Consider the following 12,076-nt stretch of genomic DNA (forward strand, 5'->3'; position numbering starts at 1 on the left):
AGCCTGGTCTACAAGAGCTAGTTCCAGGACAGGCTCCAAAACCACAGAGAAACCCTGTCTCGAAAAACCAAAAAAAAAAAAAAAAAAAAAAAAGAATATTCTTAGTTGACAGACAAGGTGATACACATATTTACTCCCAACAGTCAGTCAGTATAGGCAGACAGATCAGTGCTCTACATAGTGAGTTTCAGACTAAATAGTAGAAACCCTGGAGACAGAGAGAGAGAGAGAGAGAGAGAGAGAGACAGAGACAGAGACAGAGACACAGAGAGAGAGACAGAGAGAGAGACAGAGAGAGAAGGAGGAGGAGGAGAAGGAGGAGAAGGAGGAGGAGGAGGAGGAGAAGGAGGAGAAGGAGGAGAAGAAGGAGGAGGAGGAGGAGAGAGAGAGGAAATAATGGAAGCATTTTGTCATGGGTTCTTTTTTTGTCACATACTGCTGACACCTATGTCAAATATAGTGCTGACATTCTTAATTTTTTTTAGAACGTTCAAATTGAAATATCATCAGATCTTAGCATGATGATTTGTGATAGAAGGCTAAAGCTTTGGGTTCAGAGAAGAGTCTGAATTTTGATTAACCCTTACTCAAGCTAGCCTCCCTCCGTGTTACTGGACATGTTTTCATTCTCCCTTAGTCTTTTACTGGGGGAGGGACACCTATTACCATTCTCTATGGCTCAAAGTCCCAGGTACCCTGTGCCTTCTGTTACCAGCAGTGTCAGCATTGTTACAGGGTTGTAAAGGTGAGCCAGGTGCATTGTGGAGGACCAGGAAGGGGCCATGGCGTTATCTGTGCTCTGTGGTTGAAGTAGAATATATCGTTTTTGCAAGGTTTATGTTGTACTTGGCTCCTATTTTGTTGCCCCTTGGCAAGAGCAAAATTTGGGGGAGATTTTCATTGACACCCATTAGTATTTCTGCATCATTTACCTCCTTACTGAAAAGTCCACACAGAGAAGATAAATCCTGACAACCACAAACCAAACATCTCAGTGTGGTTTCTGGAATCTCAAATCCCATAAGTTATATGTTGTTTTCCCCTTTTAGAGTCTCCTTAGGTTTGTTCCGGGTATAGTATCTAGAGGTGTGTCTAGTCTGTGCCTTAGGATAGCTATGAATGTGGCCAAACACAAATTTGTAAACTTACCTGGTGTGGGACAATTCTATATTCTGTCAATTATGTTTTAAATAAATGCTGATTGGCCAGTAGCCAGGCAGGAAGTATAGGTGGGACAACAGACAAGAAGTAGAGGCAGGTCAATGAGAACAGGAGAATTCTGGGAAGGAGGAAGCCCATTCCTCCCCACTCCTGTCCAGACACTGGTGTGACCTGCCCTGCTGAAAAAGGTATTGAGCCATGTGCCTAGCATATACTAAAATAATGGGTTAATATAAGTTATAAGAGTTAATAAGAAACCTGAGCTAATGGGCCAATCAGTTTATCATTAATAAAGACCTCTGTGTGATTTCTTTGGGGCTGAATGGCTGTGGGACCTGGTGGGAGGATAGAAACCAGGCAGGACAGAAACTCAGACAACACTTACCTAAAACATTATGAAATTTTTTGATGTGTTTGTGTTTATGTGTGTGTGTGTGTGTGTGTGTGTGCGTGCGTGTGCACGCGTGCACACACATGCATATATATGTTTGTGTGATTCAGTGTCATGCTGCAATGTCAAAGGTCAGCCTGGCAGAGTCTGTTATAGTACTCAACAGGCCAGTTTGGAAAAAAAAAATAAACAAACTCGATTTCATTTTCCTGAAAATGGAAGAGCCTGTAATTGTAATGATTTTTAGTTTATTTCCACATGGAATTTTGGCTTTTCTGTATTAGATACAAAATCCACACAGCTTTTCTTTTCATATACATCACCTGGGTGAAGAAAGCTCCACAGACCTGGGAGCAAGAAGCCTGTGGCAGAGGATTGACATTCTTAGCCGCCTTAAGGGACACATGAGCAAATGTGCTATGTGCAAGCCAGGGCTGTCTTTCTGCTGCTGCAGTTAAGTCTCTGCCTTTCGCATGGTTTTCTATGTTAAGCATCGTGCTAACATACTGCTAGAAACTCATTTCTCCGGGAATTAAATCCTTCTGTAGACATTAACTGGAGAAAAAGCAGAAACCGGCACTATAAAATCTGTACTCGTTATTATCAAGTGCCAACTAATTACTCCAGTAGGCTGGAAATGCTTGTTCATCCTAACCAGTATTATGTTCATCTTCAGGAACAAAACCTTCTGCTTATGAAATGTTCCTCCTATTGCCTCATTAGAGAAAATCAAATATTTCTTTATCTGAATTTTTTCTATAGGAATCATACCAATTATTAAAACAAAGAATTTACTCCTGAAATTGAATATCATTGCCTCAGCCAATGAACAATTCCTGAGTACGTGATTGTCTGGTGTATTGGTACCTGTCTAGGACTGGTAGTAACGCCAGGAATCCCACAGGAAATCATATGACTCAATCACTCCCTCCACCCTCTCTCCTCCCCACACCTCTCTTTCCAGGCAGGGTCTCATGCAGCCCAGCCTGACCTCCTGTGCCTACCTCCCACTGAGATTACAGGACCACGCCACCACATCCTGCTCCACTTCTCTCTCTAACCCCAGATCTTTTTCAGTATGGGAGGGTCTGGACCTTACAAGGTTTTCTTGTGTGTCATAGTTCTCATCCCAAGTCCTATTTTTGTACACACGCCTTTATTTGACTTCTGATCTGTCATTCCCTCCCCTTTCAGGTTGGTTGTTTCAGAAATCTGAGAGTTGCAGTCACTTCTTATACAAACATGAGAGCAAAGACTTGGAGTCATTCATGAGGTTTTGGTAAGATATTTGTATTAACAATAGAAAGACAGACAGAATCCGGTCCTCCAACAGAGAATTTTTTCCCCCAAAGCTATAGCATTATTACTTATTTATTTAAAATTTTAGATGTAGGAATGTATGAATGTGTAGCATTTGTGTACCTGTTGCCTGTGGCATCCAGAAGAGAGTATCAAAACCCCTGGAACTGGAGTTACAGATGTGTGGGCTGCCATATGGACACTATACATTGAACCTGGGTCATCTGAGAAAGCAGTCAGTGTTCTTAACCACTGAGCCCCAGTGTAGCTCTGGTTTTTAAGAGAGGCTGGGTCAATATGTAGGCATAGTAATAGACATCCATTACCTGTAAGACTTTTTTAATGCATCTATAATTTTCTCTTTTCTTTCTTCTTTAATAATTATCCTTTATTTCTTTCTTATTTCTTTTTATATTGTTATAATCTCTTTGGGAAAGAGGTGGGAAGAAAAATATCTCTAACAGTGGTAGGACTAGATGGATCCAAATCAAGAAAAAGAAGCCATACAAAAGTGAAATTTGTTTAAAACAGAATATAGTAAAGAAAAAAACAACAAAGAAAATCCAAAACAAACAGAAATCAACACAAAGTAGGGTCCTCAAATCCAAGTCCTTTGAAAATTCTGGAAAACAGCCCACCCGGTACAGAATCTAAGGAGTGCTTGGGTGAATCCTTGGTATTCTAATGGAGCTGGCTATAGCAAAGCATCATTAATTGATATTTGTTGCAAAATAAATGGACTCTTGAGTTTGACAGTGACAGAAAGCAATAATAAAGCCCCAAACACAGAGGAAAGCAAGCTCGCTTCTCATTTAAGAGAATGGCACCAGCACAGGAGGAACTGGGCATTTCATGGCTGAAATTAGGAATTTGACTCTATTCCTAGGCTTTTTGTAAGAAGCACTTGTATCTCACAAGAATAGAAACTCTGGGGGATGAACAGCATTCCCCAGTAATCCTAGCCTTGTGTATTGCTTCTGCCTGGAACTGCTAAAGACGAATGCTCAGCTCTGACCAATCAATGGAAAGGGCTGCTGAAACATTACATCAGGACTAAATTTCTCACTTCAAATCTGACCTTTGATGTGAATTTAGTTGCATTTAAATTGAAATTAGTTTCATTAAATTTTATGAAATTAGTCTTTTACCTCAAAGAAAAACTGAGGAGATATCCCAGAAGAAAGTTTAAGGCATTCAGAAAGGTGTGTCAACAATCATGACTAACACTAGTGCAGAATGAGGAAAGAGAGAGTTAATTGTGTGGACACCTGTGCTGCCCTTGCATACTGCAACTTCAACTGTCCCTTCTCAGGGGTTTTGGTTCCAAAGGTTCACAATTCTCCCTAACTTCTGTCTTATGTTTCCAAAAGACTTCAATTTTTCTGTGCTTTATTTGGTGGAATTGCCTCTTCAGAGCATGAGTTTTCAAGACACTTCTAAAAAAAAAGTATTTGTTATTATTTCTTCTACTTTGTTTAATCACCATCATTAAAGTAACATGAACCCCTTCATGAATATATTGTGTTGTAGCAGAGTTATGGGCTAAATAAAATTGGGAGTTCCGGTTGGAAATGTAATCGTTTAAGCGTGTGTGTTTGTGTATGTGTGTGTGTGTGTGGGTGTGTGTGTGTGTGCCCTTGTGTGTATGATCAGAAGATGACTTTTGGAAAGCTGGTTTTCACTCTCTACCTGTTGAAGCAAGATCTATCTTGCTTCTGTTGCTGTACTGAGTACTTCAGGCTAAGTGGCCTGTGATCTCTTCTTTCCACAGAATTAAATGTAGCTACTGTATCCTTCAAAACTCATGTAGAAACATAATTCAGCTTCAGGAGAGACCAGGTGGGACTGTGAAGGGCTGATGACCATGAACTCCTGACAGACGGATGACTGTTGGACTCAGTGCGAAAGCAGTAGCTGGCTTGCTCTCGTGGAGTGCTCCCTGAAATATTCTGATCCAGATGGGAAGCCCTCACCGTGCCTGGCAGATGCCATCCCTATGCTCTTGGACTTCCGTAATCATGATCTAAAGCAATATTTTTCTAAAAATAACAATCTTGTCTGTGGTATCTGTTCACAGCAAGAGAGCATTGTGTAAGAGAAATCCTAAGACTTGCGCTTAAGGATTCTCTTTGACATCTTATCAGACACCAAAGTGTATGGGAACAGCATGATGCCTCATTATAACTGGTGACCTACGTGCAGTCTTAGGGCACCAAGTAGAGTCAAGTCAGAGGCTGGGGGGAAAGGATACTGTGTTAGTTAGTATTTTGTTATGGCAAAATACATGATAAGCTCTTACAGATGTATTGATTTCTTTCATTTTGTATTTCTTGTTTGTATGTGCAGCTTATCTTTCTGTGGGTATGTGGATGTGTGGATGTGTATACATGTGTGTGGAGGCCGGGGGCTGATATTATGTCTTTTCCAGTCAGTCTTCACACTATCTTTTGAGACGGGGGTGGGGGGTCTCTCCCTGAATTGGGGGTTTATTGATTGGCTAAGGTGAATGGCCAGGGTTTTGCCTCTCTCCCCTCCCACTAACACCAGCTGGGGTCACACCTGTAAACAACCCCAACTGACTTTTAACTGTGGGGTCCCGGTGTCTGAACTCAATCTGTATGCTTCTGCGGCAAGCACTTTACCAGTTGGGCCATCTCCACAGTCACTGTTGTGTTGATTTTGACACAAGGTTTCTGTCCATGGCCATTTGGAAAAAAGTTTGTTTCTGGGCCTATAGTGAGACAGAGCGTCATGACATAAAACATGAATGGTAGAGTATAGTGGCTCACCTCAGAGTAAACAGGAGGCAGAGGGACACGAAAAGGCTGGGGATCCAATATACCCTTCAAGTGTGATCTGTTTCTTTCCAACAAAGCCTTATGTCACGAAGCCCCACCTCTTAGCATTACATCTGGTGGCCGACATGCCAGCCCATGGACTCTCTAGGGTATGTTCCAGAACCCAATCCTAATTTATATCCTGACCCCGAGTCTGTAGCCTGAATAATTCCAGGGGAGAATGTTGCCTTTTGGGTACGCATAGAAATGAAGGCATGGAGCCCTTGAAAACTAAGAATGAAAAACAAAGGGGGTAACAAGGGATGATCCAAGGACATGATTCACAGTGTCCTTGTGAGTGCAGGTCTCAGTGTGACTACACAGCAGCCACCCATGACAGCCCATTGGCACCGCTGAGAGATAGATACACAGCAGAGCGGGCCCAGACTCCATCTCATCATCCCCCTGATGTGGGAGTGTCATATATCAATCTGTTGATTTCATTGGTTAAGGAATAAAGAAACTGCCTAGGCCCCTTGATAGGCCAACCCTTAGGTGGGTGGAGAAAACAGAACAGAAGGCTGAGAGAAAGAAGCTGAGTCAGGGAGTCGCCATGGTTCTCCAACTCCAGGCAGATGCAGGTTAAGATCATTCCTGGAAAGCCAGCTTGTGGACTACACAGAATAATAGAAATGGGTTAGATCAATATGTAAGAGCTAGCCAATAAAAGCTGGAACTATTGGGGCCAGGCAGTGTTTAAAAGAATACAGTTTTCATGTAATTATTTCGGGTATAAAGCTAGCCATGCGGGCGGCAGGGCGGCAGGGTGCTGGGGACGCAGCCCCGCCGCTCTTAATTCAACATCCCCCCACCTGGTGCCTGATGTTCCAGCCCATGTGACTGGACTCATTGCAGCTGTGTGGTGTTGGGTTCTTGCAGTGTGTATTTGCTTGTCAGTGACTTAAAGGAGTGCTCCTAGGGACGCCAGGAGCAACCAGGAGAGGCACACTGGGCACAGGAGGCACTTGTGCAGTGGCAGTACCTCCATTTCAGGTAAACGTTGCAGCTAGAGTCCCCACTGGGAGTTGGAACTGTGAACTGCACTTCAGTGATGTCCTTGACTGCTGTTAGGGATGCTCGGCTGTTCTGTTCAGAGAATGGACTCATAGGAGCTAATAGCTGCCCAGTGATCAGACAGAGCTGCTCTGTAGCCAGGGGGAATCTCCAAAGGCTGGAGCTCCCTGCTAGACATTGAGTGGCAGGAAGAGGTGACTTCCATCTTTATTCCAAGTCACCTCTTAGCCATTGTATGCTTAAGGAGTATGTCTTCTCTGGTATCTGGATAAGCCTAAATACTGAGCTAGAAGAAAATGCCTTTAGTTCATTTTTTTTAAAGATTTTTTTTAATTGAGAAAAAGAAAAAAAAATTTCCGCCTCCTCCCAGCCTCCCACTCCTCCCACCCTCACCCCACTCCTCTCCCCCTCCCTCTCGAGTCTGAAGAGCAGTCAGGGTTCCCTGCTTTGTGGAAAGTCCAAAGTCCTCCCCCCTCCATCCTGGTCTAGGAAGGTGAACATCCAAACTGGCTAGGCCCCCACAAAGCCAGAACAAGAAGTAAAATCAAAACCCAGTGCCATTGTCCTTGGCTTCTCAGCAACCCTCATTGTCCGCCATATTCAGAGAGTCCGGGTTTATCCCCTGCTTTTCCAGTCCCAATCCAGCTGGCCTTGGTGAGCTCCCAATAGATCAGCCCCACTGTCTCCATGGGTGGGTGCACCCCTCTTGGTCCTGACTTCCTTGCTCATCTTCTCCCTCCTTCTGTTCCTCATTGGGACTTTGGGAGCTCAGTCCAGTGTTCCAGTGTGGGTCTCTGTCTCTATCTCCATCCATCGCCAGATGAAGGTTCTTTATTTGTGGCTAGAAACCAATGATGAGTGAGTACATCCCACATTCATCCTTTTGGGTCTGGGTTGCCTCACTCAGGATAGTATTCACTATCTCCATCCATTTGCATGCAAAATTTGAGAAGTCATTGTTTTTTACCGCTGAGTAGTACTCTAATGTGTATATATTCCACACTTTCTTCATCCATTCTTCCATTGAAGGACATTTAGGTTGTTTCCAGGTTCTGGCTATTACAAATAATGCTGCTATGAACATAGTTGAACAAATGCCCTTGTCATATGATCGGGCATCTCTTGGGTATATTCCCAAGAGTGGTATTGCTGGGTCCAGGGGTAGGTTGATCCCGAATTTCCTGAGAAACCGAAACACTGCTTTCCTAAGTGGTTGCACAAGTTTGCATTCCCACCAGCAATGGATGAGGGTACCCCTTTCTCCACAACCTCTCCAGCAGAGGCTATCATTGGTGTTTTTGATTTTAGCCAATCTGACATGTGTAAGATGATATCTCAAAGTTGTTTTGATTTGCATTTCCCTGATCGCTAAGGAGGTTGAGCATGATCTTAAGTGTCTTTTGGCAAATAAAAAACCCAGGATAGCCAAAACAGTCTTATATAATAAAGGAACTTCTGGAGGCATTACCATCCCTGACTTCAAACTCTATTACAGAGCTACAGTATTGAAAACAGCTTGGTATTGGTATAAAAACAGAGAAGTCGACCAATGGAATCGTATAGAAGACCCAGATTTTAACCCACAAACATGAACACCTGATTTTCGATAAAGGAGCTAAAAGTATGCAATGGAAGAAAGAAAGCATCTTCAACAAATGGTGCTGGCACAACTGGATGTCAACCTGTAGAAGAATGAAAATTGACCCATATCTATCACCATGCACAAAACTCAAGTCCAAATGGATCAAAGACCTCAATATCAGTCCGAGCACACTGAACCTGATAGAAGAGAAATTGGGAGGTACCCTACAACAGATGGGCCCAGGCGATCGCTTCCTAAGTATATCCCCAGCAGCATAGACATTAAGGGCAACATTGAATAAATGGGACCTACTGAAACAGAGAAGCTTCTGTAAAGCAAAGGACACTGTCACTAAGACAAAAAAGGCAACCCACTGACTGGGAGAAGATCTTCACCAACCCTGCAACAGACAAAGGTCTGATCTCCAAAATATATAAAGAACTCAAGAAACTAGACTTTAAAATGCTAATTAACCCAATTAAAAAATGGGGTACTGAGTTCCTTGCTCAGTACCCCATTGCGGGGGGGAGGTGGGGGGCGGTGGCGGGGAGGAGGCGGAAATCCTCAATAAATAAATAAATTAAAAAAAAATAAAAAATGGGGTACTGATCTGAACAGAGAATTCTCAACAGAAGAAGTTCAAATAGCCAAAAGACACTTTAGTTCATTTTTAAAACCTAGGAGGCACCTGTAATGGATTAAGTAAAAATGATGCAGGTCCCCAAGTGGTGGCAGTGGGCAGTGGTCCCAAGAGCAGTCAGTCCCTGGTAGGGACAGTGCAGTTCCCCAAGTGGCTAGTGTGGGCCATGAGGGGCCCAAGAAAAGAGACAGACAGATGGGCATGCTACAAGACCATGCCACAGGTCTCTGAAGGTGACTGGTCCTGGGGGAGGAAGCCACAGAGTAGGCAAGAGACATGGATAGGCATGCCATGCAGAGTGAGGTTGGATATTTAGTGGGTTATAGAAGGGAAGAGGAGAAGGGGAAAAGAGCAGAGAGAGAGAAAGAGAGAGAAAAAACAGAAGGGGGAAGGGGAGAAGTGGGGAGAGACAGAAGCTGCCTCTTTGAGATGAAGATGGAAAAGGAAAAGGCTCTGGGTTGCAAGCAGGAAGGATGATCTGACTGCTACAGCAGACGGGGTGGGGGGGCCAGTGGGAGAAGCTTGTCTCTTAAAGGGATAGATAGGACAGACCATTACAGCACCTACTGAACATTTGTCAACTGGATGAACAAATGAAAAGAGTGTAAGCCCCTTACTGAATGTGTGCTTGTGGACCAGTGACTTTTCATTCATTTCTAAAATAATGTGAGTTGTCAAAAAAAAAAAATCCCTCCACAAATGCTATTCAATGGTTACTGTGTGACAGATTAAAGAATCTACAATGACATCATAATGGGCTGAATATTCTCTGAATCACAGTTGGGGGAAGGGAGGCCCCTCTAGCTCCCTACCTTCCCTGCATCAGATTAACAGCCTCCAGAATAGGACCAGGTTGTGTTCCAAAGGCTTTGTGGCTAAAGTTCCTCTGTTTCACAAGGTGGCCTAACTGCTTCCTGTAAGGACAGAGACAAGGAATTGAGGAGTTGCCCAGAGAGAAGAGAGGAGGTCAGTCTGAACACATGAGAATGGGGTGGGGGCATTCCTTAGTGGGACAGTTGGAAATCCGAGTACTGCCTAGAGAAATGAAGTGTGAGTGGAGAAAAGACCAATTCCCTCTGGGGTGTGTACAAAAGACATGTAGAAATTAGAGTAAGGGCTATAAACGAAGCAAGCCCAGGAGGTACAGATTTCTTACCCTAAAAAATTCAAATATTTTTTATCAGTATAATTTTCTAACAAAGTTTAAAATATACCAATCCTGTCTGTTTTTTTTTTTTAATTTTCTGTTCCTTCTCTTCCTCCTCTCCTTTTTGTGAACTGATGAATTTTAATCATCAGGAATGTATGAAGGGTTATATTTCAGAGCATGGACAACTTAGTGGTGGCTACACCACTGAGGAAAATTCTATGACCCTCTGGAACATCCATGACGGGTCATTTCAGTGTCTCCCCCTTTTCATCATGTATGTCTCCTTATCCATAAAATATTCATCCTCCTTCACAACTCAAGGTCAAGATACACATGGATTTTAGATTCTGGGACTGTGGCATCACTGGTGGCCTCATTGCTGTTGAATTTGCCTTTCACAGAGACAGAAGCATCTCTGTGAGTGGAAGGTGAATCCAGGTTTTGGGTCATTCAGGCTCTTTTCGTTTCTCACCAAGGACTCAAACTGTGTTCTGCACTGGGCACTAACCTCTAAAGGTATTCATTCCCATTTGGATATGACAGATACCCTCTTGGGAATAAAACTCATTTCTGTGCCGTGGACTCCAGACTTGGATAGGCCAACTACCATCTATCTCTCCTAAATTGTGCTTCCTGCTTCAGAGCAGGCAGCAGATAACCTCGAGGTGAACTTTGCCTATGAATGTTTATCCACAGATTCCAAGTAATACAGATTTATTCTGGTAATACACAGACCATTTGCAGATAATGTGGAGAGCAAACATTTTATTACTGATTTCTTGTAAATTACACATGGCTGTGTTTTAATGGATATTCCTTTCCAACCTCAGACTCACTACAGGCATAGTTAGATGGATTTTTATGGTGGTCTTGAATGCTGAATTTTGGTTATTCACTGGTTAGCAAAACAAATATGACTGCCACATCCATCAAGGGAGTGTTAAGGATGGAGGTTGTCTTTTGATATCTCCCCAGTATTCACATCCCGGTGCCACTTGGATGTTAACATCACCCAAGCCAGGCATAAAAATGGAAAAATCTCACATTACTTTAAGAACACCCTGGAGCAGTTTTCAATTATGTTCATCACAAAGGATACAAGCCTTCCAGTAATGGTAATTGAAGGGCACCTTAACATCCGATCAAGGGTAAGCAGGGCTGTTAAAAGGGCTTACAAGGCATTATTCTCACCTCAGTAGATGGCAGACCAGATAAAATTGAGGTTGAAAATGGTAGACAATGAAGTGGACTTCCTGACTACCAGGGTATGGGGAGAATGGTCATTTAAAAAATCGAAGAAGCGACTCTTCTATTTCTGATACATTCCCAATCTGAACAGGGCCTGCGAAATGATTCTGTACATGACATTTGTGGCCTGTGAGTCCTGTAGTTCCAAAGTTGGAACGCAGATAGGGTGACCCTTCAAACACTGCTCCCATTCTAAGACTCAGTGATCTCATCCTTGGAGATGACAAGAGTCGAGAAACTTCCATCCAACCCGTATATTTATAGATTCTCTAAGCATGAAGAGGGTTAAAGCCTTTTGGATTTCTTTCCCGGCCATTCAGGCAAGAAAATAGGTCAAGAGCCCAAGGAGATGAGTGGTTTATTTTTGTACAGTAGTTAGTTAACCCTTGTTCTTAAGAGTACCCTAACATCTCCTCTGTGAGGATCTGCCAGCAGTGAAGACGGCTCAAGCTTCTGGGGTCTTAATGAACAGCAGTTTAATAGATACTGCAGGAGGATGTGAACGATAGAATCTTCCAGTATTTCTTTCAAAGTGGCGGAGCTTTGCCTTTTATCTGTTATTACCTGTGTAGAAAATATTAACTAGAAAAGCTTCGGACACCAAATTGAATCCATTTTTGCTTATTTGGTCTTTACTGGTAAAGCAGCCATGTCCCATGTCATCTGGATGGCAGTGTAGATCTGGGACTGGTCTCAGCATGCCTGTGTCTCTGCCATCCCCCACCATTCCCAGATAGTTCATCTTAAGGAAAAG

This window comes from Microtus ochrogaster, unplaced genomic scaffold, assembly GCF_000317375.1.
Source record: "Microtus ochrogaster isolate Prairie Vole_2 unplaced genomic scaffold, MicOch1.0 UNK1, whole genome shotgun sequence".
NCBI classification, from domain to species: Eukaryota; Metazoa; Chordata; class Mammalia; order Rodentia; family Cricetidae; genus Microtus; species Microtus ochrogaster.